This window comes from Pelodiscus sinensis, chromosome 2, assembly GCF_052426305.1.
Source record: "Pelodiscus sinensis isolate ZL-2025 chromosome 2, ASM5242630v1, whole genome shotgun sequence".
Taxonomy (NCBI): Eukaryota; Metazoa; Chordata; order Testudines; family Trionychidae; genus Pelodiscus; species Pelodiscus sinensis.
Genome location: NC_143053.1, coordinates 37,518,196 through 37,531,159, shown reverse-complemented (window position 1 = coordinate 37,531,159; position 12,964 = coordinate 37,518,196). Strand labels below are relative to the sequence as shown.

The 12,964-nt window shown below is 43.2% G+C and overlaps 1 protein-coding gene across 1 annotated transcript in view; it reads right to left on the bottom strand.

The window, feature by feature from the left end:
* Nucleotides 1-12,964, bottom strand: part of RNF19A (ring finger protein 19A, RBR E3 ubiquitin protein ligase) — a 99,757-nt gene that overhangs the window by 82,353 nt on the left and 4,440 nt on the right.

Below are 12,964 nucleotides of genomic sequence, written 5' to 3'. Positions count from 1 at the left end.
CATTCCCTCTGAAGAATCTGGCACTACTCACCTCCAGAAATACTGGATACTGAACTAGACAGACTAGTGTAGCTCTTTTTTTTTTTAAATGCTCAAACACTGCAGACACCAGTATTTCTTAAACTGTGTTCCGTGGCACACCAGTGTGCTGCGAAGCAGTCGGAGGGTGCCACAGAGAACAGAGTTAGAATCATAGAGCTGGAAGAAACCTCTGGAGGTCATCAAGTCCAGCCCCCTGCCCAAGGCAGGACCAATCCCAATTAAATCAACCCAGCCAGGGCTTTGTCAAGCCGAGACTTAAAGACCTCTAGCGATGGAGACTCTACCACCTCTCTATGTAACCCATTCCAGTACTTCACCACCTTCCTAACAAAATAGTTTTTCCTAATGTCCAACCTAGACAGTTCAAAATGGCCACCCTTAAAGGGGCAGGCAACTCCCCCCCACCCCCCAACAAAAAATCCTTGGTGTTCTGTATTAAAAAAAAAATTGTTTGGTGTTCCTCGGGGTCTTAAAAAGTTTAAGAAACATTGCACAACATTTTGGGGCTTGGGCTGTATTTATGTTTTAATTTTTATGAAAGCATTTGGACTGCGAATTTTTTACAATGAGGTAGTTTACAGAAAACTAAAATTAGTACTGATATTTTAATACCTTACTCTTTAGCAAATCACTGGATAACTCAAATGCAAATGGAAAGGTAACAGAAAAGCCTGATGAGAATAAATGAAGATAGATGATGGAGAGAGAAAGAAAAATAAGTACAACAGAACCCAATTTTCCTAATCCAGCAGTTCTCAAACAGCTTCACAGGTGATCAATCAGTTCCACTCAGTCAGAGGCTCAGGGCTCGAGCCCATGCACAGATTAATCACCTGTGTGCTGCCACGCAACTTAAAGGGAACAATTGTCAGGACCCCAAAGTATGTTGCAATCCCATTTAATGGGCTAGCGTTAGTTTTGCCTGGGTCCAAATCCAAAACCTACTGCCCAAGGCCGAAGTACATAGCCTTCAGCCCTGGGAACGGGGCTCAGGTTCCAGGCCCTCTGCCTGGGGATGAAGGCCTTGAACTTTAGCATTGGCTTCCTTCCTCCCCGCCACGACCACAACCAAGTTGGGTGGCAAGGGATGGTTGGGCTCCGGCTTCAGTCCTCCCTTCTGGGGACATAGCAATTTTTGTTGTCAGAAGGGGGTGGCAGCGAAAGGAAGTTTGAGAACCCCTCATCTTATCACTTGGGATGGGGGCCAGATTGGATAATCAAAAATTCAGATAATCCCAAAATACACATGTGCAAAGTTGTAGCACCAATTTATGGCCACAGGAGAGATCACCTGCTGTAATGGTTGTTTGGTTAATAGGGATAACTGAAGGTGGACAAAGGGATTATAATGTATTTAAAGATAAATACATAATATTAACTTTAAAAAATATACGGAGTGGAGAAGAAGAGTGTTTGTACTTTTTCTTGACTTCTAAAACTATTTTATGGATTATTTTCTGTCCTGCTCTGTTTCAAAGTATTGTGCTATATTTGCATTTTAAAACTTTATAAAATATTTGGCAAGTTTTACTTTGCAGTTCATGACTCACATCAGAGTAAGCTGATGAGCTCGCAATATGACTTTTTTTATGTTGTATGATCTAGGGCTGCCATGTGAAAATAGCGTACTACTTTGTACATTTAAATGGCTGCAAAGTGCAACACATGATGGAGTGAAGCAGCACTTACGAAGCTGGCTATCTCCAAAAGGCAACAGCAGGATTACAATAAGGGTGGATGTAGTGTACTATAGTTAAGCAACAGCTCCTTCTATGGCTGAAGGGAGGCTAAGCAAATAATTATACACTAAACTGGAAAAAAATATAATCTTGCACTATTCAAGTTGGAAGCCAGTGTAACAAGCAATCAAATATGTTATGACTCACCCAACTTCTACAGCTCAACAACAGTATTTCTTATACTAGGCTGGAATGAAAGTGCTACCTGTTAAGATTGCCTTACACTTCACATTTTAAGACTCCACTTTAAATTGCTTATTACTTCACCAAGCATCAACCATTTGAGCATCTGCCTCAGGCATAATTGTTTTTAATTGTTACTAACAATGTCAGCCAGTCCCAAGAACAAGTGCAAGAAAAAATGCATTTTGCCTACATCAAAACAATATGTTTGCAACCTTTTCTTTGAAAGGTTCTACTATCTCCATACTCGGAAACAGAGAATTGAAATTTGGTACAGGGGACCCTTGTGTCAAGGACATGCCTTTGGCCATCCCTGTGAACATCCAGGGAAATTTGGTCCCATTATAAGCATCAGGGGGGAAAAAAAATCAGCTCACAAATGCTCAGCAGATATTTAGAGTTTAAACAAACAAAATCTCCAAAGATTCTATCTACACTGAGCATACTCCAGCCCTTTAAATACTCTGGGGGGGGAAATCAGGTCTTAAATATCTCAAACTGAATAATTTTGACTTTAATCTGTCCTCAGTTCCTCATCTGTACAGTGAAGTTAACACAAATTTTGTGAAGATAAACAAATATTTGTAAAGCACTTAAATACTGTAGTGATAAGAGCCACAAAGACCAAGGAAATTCAATAATCTGTGCAGTGCAGTCTTTGAATAATTGCATGCAGAGAGAAAGACAGTCACATACTGAACAAGAAGAAAACAAAATATTGACTAACTGCTCTGTAAGTGTCCACTATATGATTCAAAGAACCTGAGAAAAACACGTTATATGTAATTAAAAATTGTAGCCATTCAGGGGAATGAATTAAGGACACACAACCTTCCTTAATTCTGACATTTCTTAACAGCAATGTAAAAAGTTAACCAAAACCAGGCTAATTGGTTAACTGGTGGGGCTTGGAACTGTTTCCTGCCTGCCTCAGGCAGGGAGCTATTCCAGCCCTGTGGGGCTCACTGGAGCAGCCCTGTCTGTGGTGGGCCCAGCCAATTACCCTCCATACCCCCATTGCAGGTTATACGCTGTCCCTAATCCTAAACTTGACAGGTCTACTCCTAGGGAGACTTCACTGCAGGCTCTTCAGTATTTAAGCTTTATACTGCAGAGTCCACAGTAGGGATGTAAGTGATGAGATATTGTGTCCTTGGCAGATCCAAGTCTCTTCATTGGTAGTGGAGACAGAGAATGTGGTGCTGCAGATTCCTTGGAGGCGCACTGTGCTCCAACAGTGCCATACTCTAAGAATGCTCTGAACTTGACAACTCCGAAGGGGAAAGAGGGAAGTGCCACTTTCATAACAAAACACGCAAGTTTTGCTGCTCTGTCTTTGTGTATTAAACCCACTGCAAATGTGAAATTTACTGTCTAGGGATATCACAGCTCAGTGACAAGTAGGGCAGCTGGGATGTGGGTCAATGACTGGCACCAGTCTAGCATATAACCAACAGGGCTTGGACCCCAGAAAGCAAGGTATGGTTCTAATACCAAAAATGAAATTGGGTAAAATCCATCTATAACTACTACGTAAGAAAAATACCATAGACAAAGAGGCTTTGTCTACACTGCACAGTTTTTGCGCAAGAAGCTTTTTGTGGAAGAAATCTTCCACAAAAACTTCTTGCGCAAAAGTGCATCCACACTGCATGGACACTTTTGTGCAAGACAGTTCTGATTGCCATCAGAGCACCTGTGCTTTTTGTGATAGGCTCTTTTTGCGCAAGAAACCCCCGTTGAGTGTCCACACACATCTTTTTGTGCAAGAGTTCTTGCACAAAAACGAGTTATGCCTCATAGGAGGAGGTATACCAAACCACAAAAAGGCCTCTGTTCTGTCATCTGACTATAGGTTTTCTTGCGCAAAAACATGCTTGAGGTTTTTGCTTTTTTTGTGCAAAAACCCTGTAGTGTAGACATAGCCAGAGCGAAGTAAATGAACTTGTCTGGAAGCACTTCAATAACCATCACTCTCTAGCAGTCAGAAGAAACTGACATAACTTGAGCAGCTCTTCCCTCTGATACCAGAAGGCAGTGGTGCACAATGGTGGACGGCACTCAAGCCACTCTCATGGGTAATGCTAAGGGAAAAAGTTCTCTGACAGTTCTGTAAGAGGCATGCAGACCCCTACTATGACATAGGCATGTGATTACTCAAAGAAGAATTATTGTTCAAATCCATATCTGGATTACTTAGTTTGGCTTGTCTGGTGATTTGAGCACTATGTACTCAAATCAGCTACTAATGAATGCAACACTGGGTCCACACATCAATGACTAATGAACTAAATGCACAAAACTGGAAGTGACTCAAATACTGTTTATCTTCCAATCACTCATCTCTTACAGCTTCTTTAAAATAATTTTGATCAAGAAAAGTGTGCACCTAGGAAGAAGTTTAACTTCACAAACCGGGTCATAGATGAAACAGACTATTTGCATTAGTGTAGTTCAGCATGTGTGTCAATCTTTTACAGGATTGAGTGTCTCCTAACAATCTGCTTAAGCTTCCTTTAACTTCCATTGCTAGATGGAGCTCCAAGCCCTGCTCTCATTAAACATTTTCCTCTCTGAACTTTTTAAAGCATAGTGAAATTATTTTCCTTTCAATGCCCAAACACACTACAGATTAGATTTCCCTTGTTTGGCGCCCTCAAAACCTGACCCAGCCCGAATGAGGGAATTTGCCGGATATCGGGAGGTCCCCCTGCCACTGGACTCCCAGGACACTCTCATTTCCTGCAGTTGGCGCTGCTCCCACCCCACTGCCACTGGGCTCCATCCTGTAGGGCTTGGACTTGGACTCTGGCCTGCTGGAGCTCCCCAGGATGGAGCTCCCCAGCCTCTGCGGCCCTACTTCTTCCCCACTCGACTGGGAATCCTCACTTGAGATGAGGCTTGCCAGTCCTGCTGCTGCCCCGCTGGCTGGGGCTCCACAGGGACAGGACTTGTTGGCTGCTATGCTTCTGCCATTCACCAGCCCCACTGCTGCTCCGCCCAGCCAGGGCTCCCCAGGGACAGATCTCCCCAGCCTCTCTTGCCTCGTTTCTCCCCTGCCCAACCAGGGATCCCTGCCGGGGACGGGGCTCACTGGTTCTGCTGCTGCCCCTCCCGGCCACGGCTCCCCGCAGATGGAGCTGCCCAGCCGCATGGTCCTGCTTCTCCCGCACCTGACTTGGGCTCACCAGGGACGGGGTTCACACTTCCAGATGTCAGGGCTCTCTGATCCAGCAACATCTGCATTCCTGCTGGACCACGGATGTTGCCAGACCAGAGAATCCTGCATTTTGGAGGTTCACTCTATACAATTAAATGATCAAAACTGCCTACATATTTCACGAGTGCTAAGACACATCAAAGCATTTCTTACTATTTTGCACTGCTCTGGTGGCTGGCTGCACAAAGCAAATGCATGTATCAAGAAACAAAAATGACTAAATAAAGCATAACTTCAATGAAGTCAAAGAAACTTAGCCAAAAGAGAATATAGCCTATAGAAAACAGCATGCTGCAGTTTACTACTCAGTTATCCATATATCTTGGCACTACTTTCAGGAATGGTAAGCCCCCAGCAACAGCAGTCACATAATTTTTAAAAAAGCATTATCAGGTTTTAAAAATGTATGGCAGTATTATTGCATGACTACTCATGCAAATCCATAGAAAACAGAACACTGGCTTAAAAAGTACACTAGTCATACTGCAGGCAATGAAAACAAAAACTACAAGTATGGTGGAAACCATGGTTTGAACATATTCTTGTCCTTTTTTAAAAAACATACATCATCTAATACCTTGAACTGGCAGTATACGAGAAGCTTATCTGCAACGGGATAGCTGTTTTCTAAGATCTGGCCAAACAAGTGCAGAAAACAAGAGATTTTGTTCTTTCTTCCAGGCAAGCTGCAGACCGTGCCTGAGATATTTTGCATTCTTTCAAGGCAGCATGCATCCTTCTCTTTGTTCCTCTTGCGTTTTCCATAGCCGAAAATGATTTAGTTAATTCATGGGCTACTTTATCCTGGAATGGTCACTTAAATTGTTAATAGTGGAAACACTTTGTATTCTTTCATTAAGTCGAGGAGGCTTTTTTGTATTCTTACTCCGGTTGACTGTCTGCAATGGTGTCAGATGGCAGAACGGTTCATTTTTCTGGGTCTCTCTGCTACCAGTGCAAGTAAGAGTTGTAACTAGAAGTCCACAAGAAAATGTAAACGTGAGCAGCTAAAGGAAAAACAGGCAAAGATGGCAAGAACAACCAGTCAGGTAGAAACTCTATGAAAAAGGTTCTTGGCATCCAAAGACCAAATGCAATACCAGTTCCGATGTGGACATTCAAGTCAGTTATGGAAAATGAGGGAAGACATATCGGTTGCTAGCTTTGCACCTTTCCTTTCTATATACTCTTAGCATAGGATGCATAGGATGGCTGAATGGAGAATCTTACATATTACCAGACACACCAGCACTTTGGCCTTATATGCAGCACTTTGGCTTTGAATGTGGCAGCTCCTTTTATGATCTTCAAATTGAATGAACAAAGTTTCTGACTTCCTGTGGAGACATGATTTAGGTTTCTCCTAATATTAAAAAAGAATACAAGTACTGTATCTTGATATTTAATTTGTAAAAACAACAAAAGTAAACGGCTATATCCTTATGGAGAAGGGAGGGAAAAAGACCACTTCTGACAGGAAGCTGGAACAAGTACAAAGTACTCCCTGTAGAAAAGCAACAAATAAGCATCATATTCCTAGACTGAATGGCAACAGGATAAAAAATGCATACTGATTTAGACCTCCAGGAGTGGAGTATTTGGTGCAGGACCTTAGGACTCCTTTGTGCAAAAGGAATCTTCCTTGAGGATTCATTACGAATCGGTCAAGATTAAAGAATTTAGCTTTGAAACTCACATCTAAATGAGTCTGCAGATCAGCAATGAAGAGCAGATGTGGAAAGGGAGGAAATTTCTGCACAATTGATCAAAAGATCCACTTTCTGAGTGGGCTTTACTCTTTAATCTCTTTGCCAATTGGGCTAGGTTACCAAGGCCTTACTGTCTGTTCAAAGTTAGATGTCCTGGTGGTTTTATGTGACTAGAAGACAGGACAACTTGCCTTACTATCCTTATCTCCAGGACGCTGATGAAGCAAAGGGCCTAGGTCATGCTGATGCCTAAGTGGATTTCCAAACAGCCTTCTTGTTTGTTATAACATGCCATCAATCAAATTATAACCAAGAAGGCTCTTTTAACATGTCTGACTATTAAAAGATACATTTATCACTGAATGAGGGGGATTGCAAGAGGAGATCTTACTGACAGAAAGAGTTTCAGCATTTGAAGTCTGGACAGTGTACAGTACCAAATCCTCAACTCTGAAAAGGAAATTTGCAGCTCTGGGGAACTAGGGTAGTTGAGGACCAAGGCTATCAGTTTATGCCACTCTCTTCATTAAGGGAAAAACATTTTCTACTTTAATGTCTTATCGGGGTCTCCAGAAAAAGACTTATTGGAATAGTGTATCAGTGAGCATTCTCCCTCCCTCTTATTCCTGTTCACCACTATGGTAATTAACTAAAGTATAATGGAAGTTCTGTGTCCTCCTTCTGTTCATTCACAGAAAGGGAACTGGATGAGCAAAGTATCTAGGTAGGGTTCCGTCAACATCTGCCCTTTTTGATATGCTACTACTGTCGTCATGATTGAGGTTAAAGGTTCTACAGTCTGATGAGCTTCTATGGGAAAGAAGGCAATAAAATAATACTGCTAGTATACGCAGGTGCTATAATGATAGAAATGACAGAAAGCTTTCCTTAAATTGACAAGCACTACAAAATCCTCATGTTCAATAATCTAGGATCATGTAGAAGAGTTTCCAGTCCGAACTGCTAGTCTTTAATTTTTGGAGAAACAGCTTTACAGGTGAATTATAATGGTTATAAACCTCAAGTTGATCATTTTAGTAAATGGGTAAAGCTAGCTCCTAGGAACCACTTGTACAGAAAAAGGAACATGCATGTGCTGAAGTCTTGGAACTTTAGCAGTTTAAGAAGTTTTTGCTACCTGAGAAAGAGTCAAATTCTGTAAAGTACCCTTTCCTCAAAGCTAGAAGGCATTGCGGATTTAAAATAATTTTTGCCCAAGCTCCATCAAAACAGCCAATCTGTTCTCAATGAAATCATCTGATTAAGAGGTCAACTGATAAAACTGGGTTTTTTTAGGATTTTTTTTAAAATGGAGTGACACTAAAGACTTGTGAAAAGGACAAAATGAAAGAAGTCCATAGAATATTGGTATGGCTCTCCTATTTCAGACGCAAATTTTTCAAAGATAGTTCTCTTGTTGGAACACCTTTTATTCTGAAATGATGCAATGGGAAAGAAAAGCCTTTGTTCCAAAAGAGCTTTTAGGGCATAGTCTAGTTCCTCCACAAAATATGTCGGACTATTAAAGAAAAGGACAGTGAGCTTTAGTTTAAAAGAAAAGCCCATCTCCCCCAATCCCTCATTTTGCTAGAAAAAAAAAATCTAGTGGACTACAAATGAGATGGCTATAACACTGTTTCACAACTTTAGAAATCCAGAGCTATGACAATTAACACATTGAAAGCGAGTGAGTGTTTTACAGAGTATTTTCTAGATTGTTTAGATAAAATTAAGTGCATGTCCAAGCAAGAACCACTTAGAAAACCTAAATGAACTGCTATGATAAGCAAAACTGTAACCAGCTCATAATTCTGATGGGCACCTTTCAATTTTCTTTTTCAGCGCATTTTGTAAGGTCTTTTTCTGCAACCACATTAGGACAGCAGCAGCAATGAACCAAGGATCAGAAAATCATGTCCCATTTAAACTACATTAAAACAATGAAATATTAGGCTGTTAAAAAAGGCTCAATAGTACCCATCATCACCAGATAAAGAAACAGTTCTTAAGATGTTTGAAGAACACTGTTTGATTGATTCCTTGCCAGACAGAATGCTTTTACCAAAGTTGTCAATGTGAAATTGACACCATTGTTTTGCCTTTCTGGTCTCTTCTTCTCTATTACTGATCTATATGGTTTCTGTCTGGTTGTTTGATTGTTCCTGTCAGTTGCTTAACTAATTTTGCAAGATTTATATCAACTGAATTGGTGGGGTAGGACTGGATAAAGAATTGTTTCATAATGGTCCAGGATTGGTGAACAATACAGTTTTGTAGTACACGCAGTCCCCGGGTTACATACAAGATAGGGACTGTAGGTTTGTTCTTAAGTTGAATCTGTATGTAAGTCGGAACTGGCATCCAGATTCAGCCGCTGCTGAAACTGACCACCAGTTCTGACTTACATACAGATTCAACTTAAGAACCCCAAGCGTCCCCAAGTCAGCTGCTGCTGAAACTGATCAGCGGCTGATTCCAGGAAGCCCGGGGCAGAGCAACTCTGCCTCGGGCTTCCTGTAGTCAGCGCTGGTCAGTTTCAGCAGCGGCTGACTTGGGGACGCCTGGGGCAGAGCAGCTGGGGTGCTGCTGGGTTGCTCCAGTAGCACCACTCCTCAGCGCTACTGGACCAACCCAGCAGCACCCCAGCTGCTCTTCCCCAGGCGTCCTGATTCAGCCGCTGCTGAAACTGACCAGCAGCGGCTGAATCAGGACGCCTGGGGCAGAGCAGCTGGGGTGCTGCCTGGTTGGTCCAGTAGTGCCCAGAGCGGCGCTGCGGAACCAACCGGCAGCGCCCCAGCTGCTCTGCCCCAGGGTCCACAACAAAAGCCTGGTCTGCTGGTGGGGGGGGGGGGGGGCACACTAGCTGCGCCCCCCCCCCCCCCCAGCAGACCAGGGACACGGGGAGCAAAGCCGCAGCGGCAGCGGGGTGCCGCGCCTCTGAGGCTTTGCTCTGGCAAAGCCTCAGAGGCGCAGGACCCTGCCGTGGCTGCGGCTTTGCTCCCAGTGTCCCTGGTCTGCTGGGGACTGTCTCCAGCAGACCAGAGACACTGGGAGCAAAGCCGCAGCCACGGCGGGTTCCCGCGCTTCTGAGGCTTTGCTCTGCCAAAGCCTCAGAAGCGCGGGAACCCGCCACGGCTGCGGCTTTGCTCCCGGTGCCCCTGGTCTGCTGGAGACGGTCCCCAGCAGACCAGGGGCACCGGGAGCAGCTTTTCTCGCCCCAGAGGTTGAGGAGGCGGGACCTCTGCCTGCGAGCTCCAGGGCGAGAAAGCCCCGTTCGTAAGTGTGGATCCGACGTAAGTCGGGGACTGCCTGTACTTCCATTTAAAATGATTTGGTTAAGATAAATTTGAGTCCTGCTTAGCTCTTACTGCATAAACTGGGGTCCAAAAGGAAATTTTTGGAATCAACTTGAGGACAGAGACCAAGATCAGAGCTGCCAGAGCTCAACACTCTTTTCCTGGCTGATCACCAGGAAAAGTTCATCTGCCTTATTGGGAGCGGTGAGCACTAGGGATGTAAAATCCAGTTTAATTGGTTAAATGGGTAAACACAGTGCTCCCACCAGTGAATCAGATCAAGACAGAGCAGCCCCCAGTGTAGACAGGTGCTACTCCAGCCCAGTTGCTCCTAGCCACTGCAGCTCCCAGCCCCTGTGCAGTCTCCCAGCCTGCATAGGCTGGGAGTAGGGATTTAAAAATGCAACTGTGCATAATTAGCCTTCACAGTTACATGCAGGTTCCTGGTACATGCAAGGAGCCAGCTTTCCATGCACATTGGCTCCCGAGGAGCTGCCTGCCCCACTCTAGCCCACCGCATGTAATCGTGTAACCGCTGAAATTTTCAGTGGCTACACAGTTACTTAATTAAATGCATTTTAACATACCTACCTGGGAGACCTGAGCGGGGGGCCTGGTGGGGCTACTTTGGGGTACCAGTTAACCATTACCCTGTAAGCATCACCCATTTACCATTTAATCGACTACTCATTAACATCCCTAGTTAGCACTCCATGCTTAACATGTGCACTCTGTTTGAGTAACTGTAACAAATGGAGGTTAAAGAATATTAGCATATAAAGGCTCTTTCACTGCTAAAAGGCCTTGCGATCCCACAGAAGATTATACCCTTAGCCTTGAGAACAGGGTATGGGTAAATGCCTTTTGCCTGGAGCTCTCAAAAATAAGAAAGGATGGGTGGGGTGCCTAAAATTAACCAGGGTACATCTTGAGACCACAGAAGAGTAAAGGTGGGGTGCCCTAGAGCAGGGGTTTTCAAAGTTGGGTTGTAGGCCAGCCCAGATAAGTCTCTGGCAGGCCACAAGACATTGTTTACCAAGCAACCATAGGCATGGAGCCTCGCAGCTCCCATTGGCTGTGGTTCGCTTTCAAGATATACCGACCTCCAGAGAGAATATGTGGTAAAACATGAAAAAACAGCTCCATATACCAAATTACTAAAATTTCTGTTAGCCATATTACACATATGTACTAAACATGATTTTGGCTAGAACTATTACATCAGGAGAATTTGTACTGATATTTATTTTTCAGAAAAAATCCTTTTATAGCTATTTTTAAATTTGTAAAGGACTATATGCAGTGTTTTAGCTATTTTTCTAACAGGAGAGTAATAGTCATGCAGCAGGCAATCCTTTCAAAGGAGGGAGGGTCACTAAACTTTTCACTTCTTGGAAAATGATTAAGGGAATGGAAGCATTTTAGCCTTTTCTATGTCCAACAACAAACCCTTTACCTGAAGGTAGAGTTTGTGGCTTCCTTAGATTTATGTTTATTGCACCTTCTATGAAAGTCAAGTAAAGGGATTAGAGTGAAGGTTAAAATAATAATAATATATGGAACTATACCTCTCTCACAGAACTGGAAGGGACCTTGAAAGGTCATTGAGTCAAGTCCAGTCCCCTGCCTTCACAGCAGGACCAAGTACCATCCCTGACAGATTTGCCCCAGATCCCTAAATGGCCCCCTCAAGTATTGCGCTCACAACCCCGGGTTTAGCAGGCCAATGCTCAAACCCCTCCTCCCTCCCAAGGTTCAACCTTGGCTGCTAGAAAAGTTTCATTCAGCTATAAAAATCACACCATGCCTTTTCTATCTCATATCCACCTAATCCTAAAAAGGACTGAATTGGGATTTTTTTTTTTGCCCTTCCAATACCTCAGCAGAGGAATATGTGGTAATGCACACACTGGGGGCTCGACCAGGGGAAGACCCATTGGGTTCCTCTGAATGGCAGCCTAGTGTAAATGCCATAAAAGAACCTGCAGCTCTGGTAATACACTACTGATCCAAAGAGAGCTAGAAGCACATGTAAGTCTTCTTTCTTTTCATTTCTTGAGCCAAAAAATGAAAAGAGTGGTGCTTCACTAAAGGAAAAAATGCTGAGTAGTACTGAAGCACCATTTTGAAAGTAAAACTTATTACAGGTAATGCATGAGAACTGCCAAAAATAAAAGTGAAACAATTAAAGAGGGGAAAGCTGCTGAAGACAGATAGACAGACCCCCTTCCAGACACACAAAAACTCTTCATTTAAACTGGCTACTGCTTCTCTGACAGACAAGGAAAAACTCATGTGTAAGGGTTAGAAGATTAGAAGTGATCAGATGAAAAAATAAACATCAATAGACTAACATGTTACCACAGAACTTGTATATAGAATACATTGCTACAGAAAGTAAAAATATGTCTGTTCAACAAGTGTTCAAAAGTTATCTGTTTCCAGACACAAAAACTCTTCAGAACCCAAGAATTTAGTTATACTTTAATAATGTTACCAAACCTTCCCTTCTAACAAGGAAAGTACTGAGGTTAGTAGCTATAGGAGATTCCCATTGTATTCTTTTTACCAATGATCTTTAGTTTCGAGGATTCTAGCTGGAATCACTTATTTATGTTTGATAAGTTCATACATACAGGTTGGACCTCTCTGGTCAGGAACCCTTGATACCTGACCAGTCCCAGATCAGGGACTTTGCTGGATCAAGAAAGGTAATTTCTGCCCCCTCCTCCTTGCCACCATTCCCTGCAGCCCATCTACTGTCGCAGGCCCCTT